Here is a 6672-nt window from a genome sequence, read left to right on the forward strand (position 1 = left end):
TGAAGACATTTGTTGAAGTCTAGTTTGTCGAGAAGATTGAGAAACAAATCCTCTATCCAGTTGATACATATCATCATCAACATAGTGGGAAGTTTGCATTTCTTGGAAAGATTTAACATATATAGGATTCAATTTTCTCCCAAAATCATTCAAGTTGCCTTTGTTTATTTCCCACATAGAAATTTCAAAATTTCTACCCGAATCTATTCGACCTATGTAAAGTATGCATGTTATATCCTCATAAACATAGGGGTTAGCCTCAAGAAAATTCACCTTCGGAATTGGTATCCTTCCAAATCCATATCCATTCTAGATCTTTGATGCTTCATGTGAAAATTATAGAGCAAATTCCTCACCATTTTGCAAGTAGTGATTTGCAATGAACATTCCTCCATTTGGTTTAATTAAAGATTATATGAGTTAAATTTGATGGAATAAATTTTGACTCACATTCTATCCCCTACCCTGATTGTAAAAATGCCTCATTTGTGATAGCTTGGGGTCTAGAGCCATCCTTCCTGTAAACATTGGTGTTTTCAACTGGCCTCTCCACTTTTTCATCCATCTCAATAATCTTTGCTTGATGGAGTAAATCTTGTTGCCTTGTAATGGGCATGAAAAAATTTCTCAATTATAAAAAGAAGAATCACAACCACCCTATGTGTTTCTTAGAGAAATGAAGAACAAAAGTAACTACTCCATTTCCATTTGTTCCCTCCAAGTCATTTCAACAGAGCTAAATGTGTAAGGAAACCTCAAATCCCTTGTATTAAACTTTGATCAGTGTCTAGAGATAATCTATCTACATGAAAGTCCTCTCAAAACTAAAACTTCAACTTTGCTTCATGTTTAGTGCTTTATAAACCATATCACTCTTGAACTTTCTCTCCACATAAAACTCCAATCTGAGTACCGAATACTTATAAGAGGATACCAAGCTATGTGTTTGGGGAAATGACTCAGACAAATTTTGGCAACTGAGGCACTACATAACCTGGTCGTTTTCATATATGGAAAAGTTTAGATAGATAAAGAAAGATAAAACTTATATTAAGAGAATAGACTATCAAAAATGATTAATGGTTCTGGTTGGTTCGTCATGATTAAGAATATTTGATCAAGTACATTGTCAAGGTTGCATTGTTTAGCAGTACTAATGATACTATTGACTATATGTGTGCCTCTTCCACTATCCTTTAGTGACTGGTATGAAGCTATGAGTTCACTCAGTTGTTTTAAACCTTTGTATAAGCCAACATTCTCTGTTGGAGGTGTCAGGTAACTTGTATTGGTGTAATTACAGTGTTTGGCTATAGTAGCTTGAGAAGGATTGTTTGCAACATAGTAGTATATGTTGGGGATATTTCCTATCAAACTGTCTGGGTAACACACATCACTCATCCCCACTTGCTTTCTAAGCATAAATTCCAAGGATCCATGAGTTCCAAAATGCAAGACAACATCGACCTTAAAGATTTTATCCAAAAATGAGTAATAAGCAACAAATCCATGGTGTGGACTTGCTGATTTTGTGAAAAGAAGCCTCATTGGATTGCCTTCATATCTGAAAGTTGGTTTCACTCCAATGAAATCATTGCCAAACTATTTTCCATATACAAGTAGGTTCTCCCCATCAAAATTAAAGTTCCCTGGAGGCTTGCCCTAATTTTCTTCCAAAGCCTTAGCATAAGGTGTGAGCTGTTGGTACTCTCTCACATTCATTTTGTAAGAAATATTAAGATTTGGGTTGTTGAACTTAGCTTCTTTGTCATGAATTATGTCTTCAATTAGTGCTTCAGAAGTATATGACAAACCTTCTACATTAGAGCCATCTTTATTTAGTTCTTGTAATACACTGAAAATTGAAGAGAACAAGAGGTAGGTTGCAGTGCCAACATTACCTTTGTCGGGTGGGAAGCTAAATTATGTTATGGATATTTTCTTATCCTCCTTTAGCTGAGCCCACTTGATAGCCCTTGTACAAAGATGTTAAAAACGCTTATGAAGTGCATGAGACTTACCTACACATCAATATAAAGAATTTAGAAACAAATTTTTACAACCACTTCGAAAGAACCTTGCAATGGGTAGAGAGAAACTTTGATCCTACATATTTGTATGGTACCATGGCCCTGTTTTGGTATTCTGACATTGATGTAATGATAATATGGGTTTCACAACAAGGTTAACAATTTTAGAGAGATTATATTGTCATGGGATTATCTAATTCATGAACTTGTTGAAACAGTGTTTAGAAAAACAATAAAACCTACCCATTCTTGCATCACAACCCGAGAAAAAAATTGGCTCCAAACCACCATCAAGCTCAGGATGAGCAACCTACAATGTAAATTGAATTGGATGCAATCCCAAAGTGCTAATAATCCATTCCTCTGTAGTCTGGAACACTAGTGGCAAGGCCACAATGTAGGGAACATCAAGCTTGGACAAAGCTTGTATAGCACAAGGATGATCCTATCTAGTAGTTCCAACCACAAGTGAAAATCAATCCAAGGAAACCATGACACCTACAAGAGATTTCTTTGTTATTGGATCATACAAGAAACACTCCACCAATATTAATAGTCTTACCAAAATTGGTTGGACTACTAACAATACATTAATAGTCTTAATATTAAGACCAATATTAATAGTCCAACCAATAGTCTTACCAACAGTACAATGATGAAGATGTGTATTCTTCTGAAATTGGTATTTCATCTCTATGGAGTAGTTCTGATTTCAGCTTAGGAGGTGGTGCTACAAATCTGATTGGTTATTCCTGTTGACAAATAATTTAAAGGTCCATTTAGAAAAAAGAAACCCCCATCATTAAAATGCCAATGTGAGAAGCTTCTAGCAGCTAAACAAGGATGGTTGATGAGGTGCAGAGCATGTTGTCTTCACGTAGAGTAGGCATGGGAGGAAGATTTGTTGGTGTCAGGGATTGAATCTCATGGCTTGTTGACAATTATATGAATGGCCATGCTATTACCCCTAGCCATCCTGTCATTCATTATCACTATTTTGCTACAAGTAGAGATGTTGTTAGTGTTGTGAAATGTTAACTAGACTTGAGTAATGTTCAGAAAATAGCTCTTCAATGACTTCTAATAATGCAATAGTAGATTGGGCATGAAATGCTACTTGAATTTTGGGTTCAGTAGTAAGTGTTGTTCAAGGGATTGTCAAATATGCAATTCAAGATAGCCTGCCAACAGTACAATGATGAAGGTGTATTCTTCTAAACTTGGTATTTCATCTCTATGGAGTAGTTGTGATTTCAGCCGAGGAGGTGGTGCTACAAATCTGATTGGTTATTCCTGTTGACAAAAAATTCAAAGGTCCATTTAGAAAAAAACTCTCATTAAAATTCCAATGTGAGAAGCTTCTAGCAGCTAAACAAGGATGGTTGATGAGGTGCAAAGCATGTGGTCTTGATCATGTAGAGTAGGCATGGGAGGAAGATCTGTTGTTGTCAAGGATTGAATCTTGTGGCTTGTTGACAATTATATGAATGGCTATGCTATTACCCGTAGCCATATTTTCATTCATTATCACTATTTTGCTACAACTAAAGATGTTGTTGTGGAAGATGGAGTCCAATTGTTATTTGTGTGTTTTCCTAGTCGGTACACGAGGAATGCCTCTAACAAGTATTGAAAATTTTTCTTGTTTATACTCCAATGAAGTTTTCTCCCTTGATCTAAGTTGAAGAGCATGGTTATAGGTTTTCTACAAAACAACATATGTCACAATAGAAACCCAGTACACTGCAACCACAAAACCCACAATCTTTTTCTCTTTTACTACAAAACACAAATGTTAGGCTACACCATGCTAATTTGATTTAAAAATTAGGAATCAGAACAACATCAAAAGATGAGGATTTTCTTGGCACCTAAATATAGACCATAGAAAGTTTTTCAAAATCATCACTATTGGAAAAACCAGATACGAATATTGAATTAAGAAAGCACCCACACCCAACATTTGTCAGTGCTTCCATAATACCACCACTTCAGCACACTGATCCCTTCTTTCTTTTAGGGAAGGAAGACCTGGGAAATCTTGTTGCATTAATTGAAATTTGACAGCTTTGTTGGGGTGGGGATGGGGGATCTACGAACAAGTCCCTTTTAGGAATAGGAACTACAACCAAAACTTCAGAGACATGGTTGTATGGATGGTAGATTCGCCGAGAGGCAGGGACGAAGTGGTAGTTATTAAAGAAAAACCCTTCATTCTCACTGAGAGCTCAAGTTTTTTATAAAAGTGGTCCAACAAGGTAAGCTTTATACTTACAGACAATAAGGATGGTTCAGGCCTAGACACTTACTTAAGGTGAAACAACCCCCACATTTTAGGGACTGCTTGAGCCTACAGGATTACTTCAATGTGACCTAGGGATACCCTTTCTTTTGAAGCATGAATGAAATCGAAACTTGCCAAATCCATCTACATTTCAGCCCAAGAGTGAAACCTGTCAGACCACTTCGGTGTGCTCAACATATCAGAGAAGGATTATTGAACATAGTGAATCTCGATGCTTGAATTCGAACACAGTTAGAACCTTGGGAATTCACTTCTAATTTCATCTAGGCTCGATGATGATCCAAACTCCACGATCTCATTACAATGCTCTTGGGTGAATGCGGTGAATCATGGAACCAGAACAACCAAATAATGAGAATGGATGAAGAGTAGCGGGAAATTAAATGATTAGATTTTAACAATTTGTCAATTGGGTAGTGGGAAATTAAATTTTAATGGTTCGAATTTAGATTTTAAAGTAGCCAAAGATTAATCAATTTGTCATTTTTTTATGTTGCCATTATTGAGTTAAGTTTTTAATCATTTAAGTAAAAGGAGGTCACTTCTATGTAAGGAGGTCACTTCACATAGAGGTTATATATTTAATATTGTTGAAGGCTTAGAGAGTGATAATTTTGGCTTGAGGGTATCAATAAAAACTATAAAAAACCTTATTTTGAAAAATGTTTTCAGTATCCATCACATGAGAGTGTAAAAGACCTCCCTAAGAAAGTATGTTCACATAAAGAGGGAAATAGGACATGAGGTTTACACATAAGGGGAATATAAACTAACCCTTAAGGAGGTGGAAAATATATCTAATTCTATGAATAATGTTATTAATAAACTCAAATAGTCCTAGGTAGCCCATTATTTTTTGGGAATAATGTTATTAATAAACTTCAAGTAGTTGTAGGTAGCTCAAAAATACCCTATTAGAAGTTAGCCATAGTTTAGTTTACATTAGTCCTTCACATTAGTCATTTTTAGTTGTATTACTTATTAGCTAGTCATATATTTTAACCTGTGACTAAATTTGTCATTTATGTTAGTTTTTTATAGTTGGGTCACTTAAAATTGATCATTTTTTGTAGTATAAAGCTATGGTGACTAACATTTTTAGTTACCTAGTCACTAATTTCTCATTTTCTACTAGTGAAAGTGGCCTCTGAGGTCACTTTAAATTTGGGAGCTTTAGGAATGGAGGCGAGCTTCACCTTGTTCCCATTCCTCCATGTGGACATGCTCACGATATCTTGGCATTTTACAATTGCTTAACTTTCTTGCACTTCTTTCTTTTGGAGAAAATGAGTAAATAATACTGATCGCCTATAGATATTTAAACTATTTGTGCCTTGGTACATGTTTTAAAGTGCATTAATGGAATAATCATGCTGGTGGATGCTTCCATATATTTATGATCTAAGCAACTATTACCCCTCAAAATGCATGTCTTTCTGAGGCACTTTTCACAACAGTGTGATGGACATTTATAGTAGTTATATTCAACATCCCAAGTAACAGTCTTTTATATACATGTTAAGGTATTTTCGAAGAGCTTTCAATTGTTGTAGGAAGGGTGTACACTTAGAGGGGGCTTAATACTCCCATTTTTTCCCTCATCCAAAGATAGAAGTAAATATAACAGGGATCATGAAGGAGAAGTAAAATCACTTGCCTTATTTAGATATATTTAAGGAAGGATTAGGTAGCAGTATTCTCAAGACTTTCCAGAGATATACAACCAAAGACATCAAGCCACAATATAGTGGGGATATAGTCCATTGGGATAAAAATAAATAAATTTCTCATTCTAGGCATAAGGTTGTTATTCTCATTGCTAGCTCTGACTTTCTCCATAACTGTTTTCATGTCTTGATGGGCTGAGAGTGTTAACGAGATCAAGTTTCAGACTTCTCAATAAGGAATACATTTATTTATTTTTTCCCTTGAGCACTTTGAGCAGACGTTTCCAGCAGAATGAGGTCTTTATGCCAATTCCTTGAGGAAAACTTGTGTCTTTGAAGCCTAGGGCCGACTTGTGTATTTTAATGATGAACAAGTATTTGTATACCTATTTGGGGGCACCTTTTGGTTTTTTATTTGGTGGCTGGTTCAAAACAAAATAATATTTATTAGGTGATTCTGTTTCATTTTATTATCTCGTATATACTTATTAAAATGGCACCATGCATTAAATATTAAAAGACAAAAAATTATGATACATGCACACAACTAGGAATATTTCTTGAAGGCTAAATTGAAGGTGTTTACAAAGAACATAAACTTCAAGGAATATGTGGACGATTAGGGAGAATCCAGTGATAACTTATATGGAAAGGCATACCCCAGATGTCA

The 6672-nt window shown here is 35.3% G+C and overlaps 1 pseudogene; it reads right to left on the minus strand.

Annotated features, from left to right (window-relative positions):
* Positions 1-1050: 1050 nt before the first annotated feature.
* On the minus strand, positions 1051-2277 carry LOC149258322 (magnesium-chelatase subunit ChlH, chloroplastic pseudogene; annotated as a pseudogene).
* Positions 2278-6672: the final 4395 nt, after the last annotated feature.

The sequence above is a fragment of the Pinus tabuliformis genome, chromosome 6 (assembly GCF_031772625.1).
Source record: "Pinus tabuliformis cultivar Carrire ecotype Pingquan chromosome 6, CPIR1, whole genome shotgun sequence".
Lineage (NCBI taxonomy): Eukaryota > Viridiplantae > Streptophyta > Pinopsida > Pinales > Pinaceae > Pinus > Pinus tabuliformis.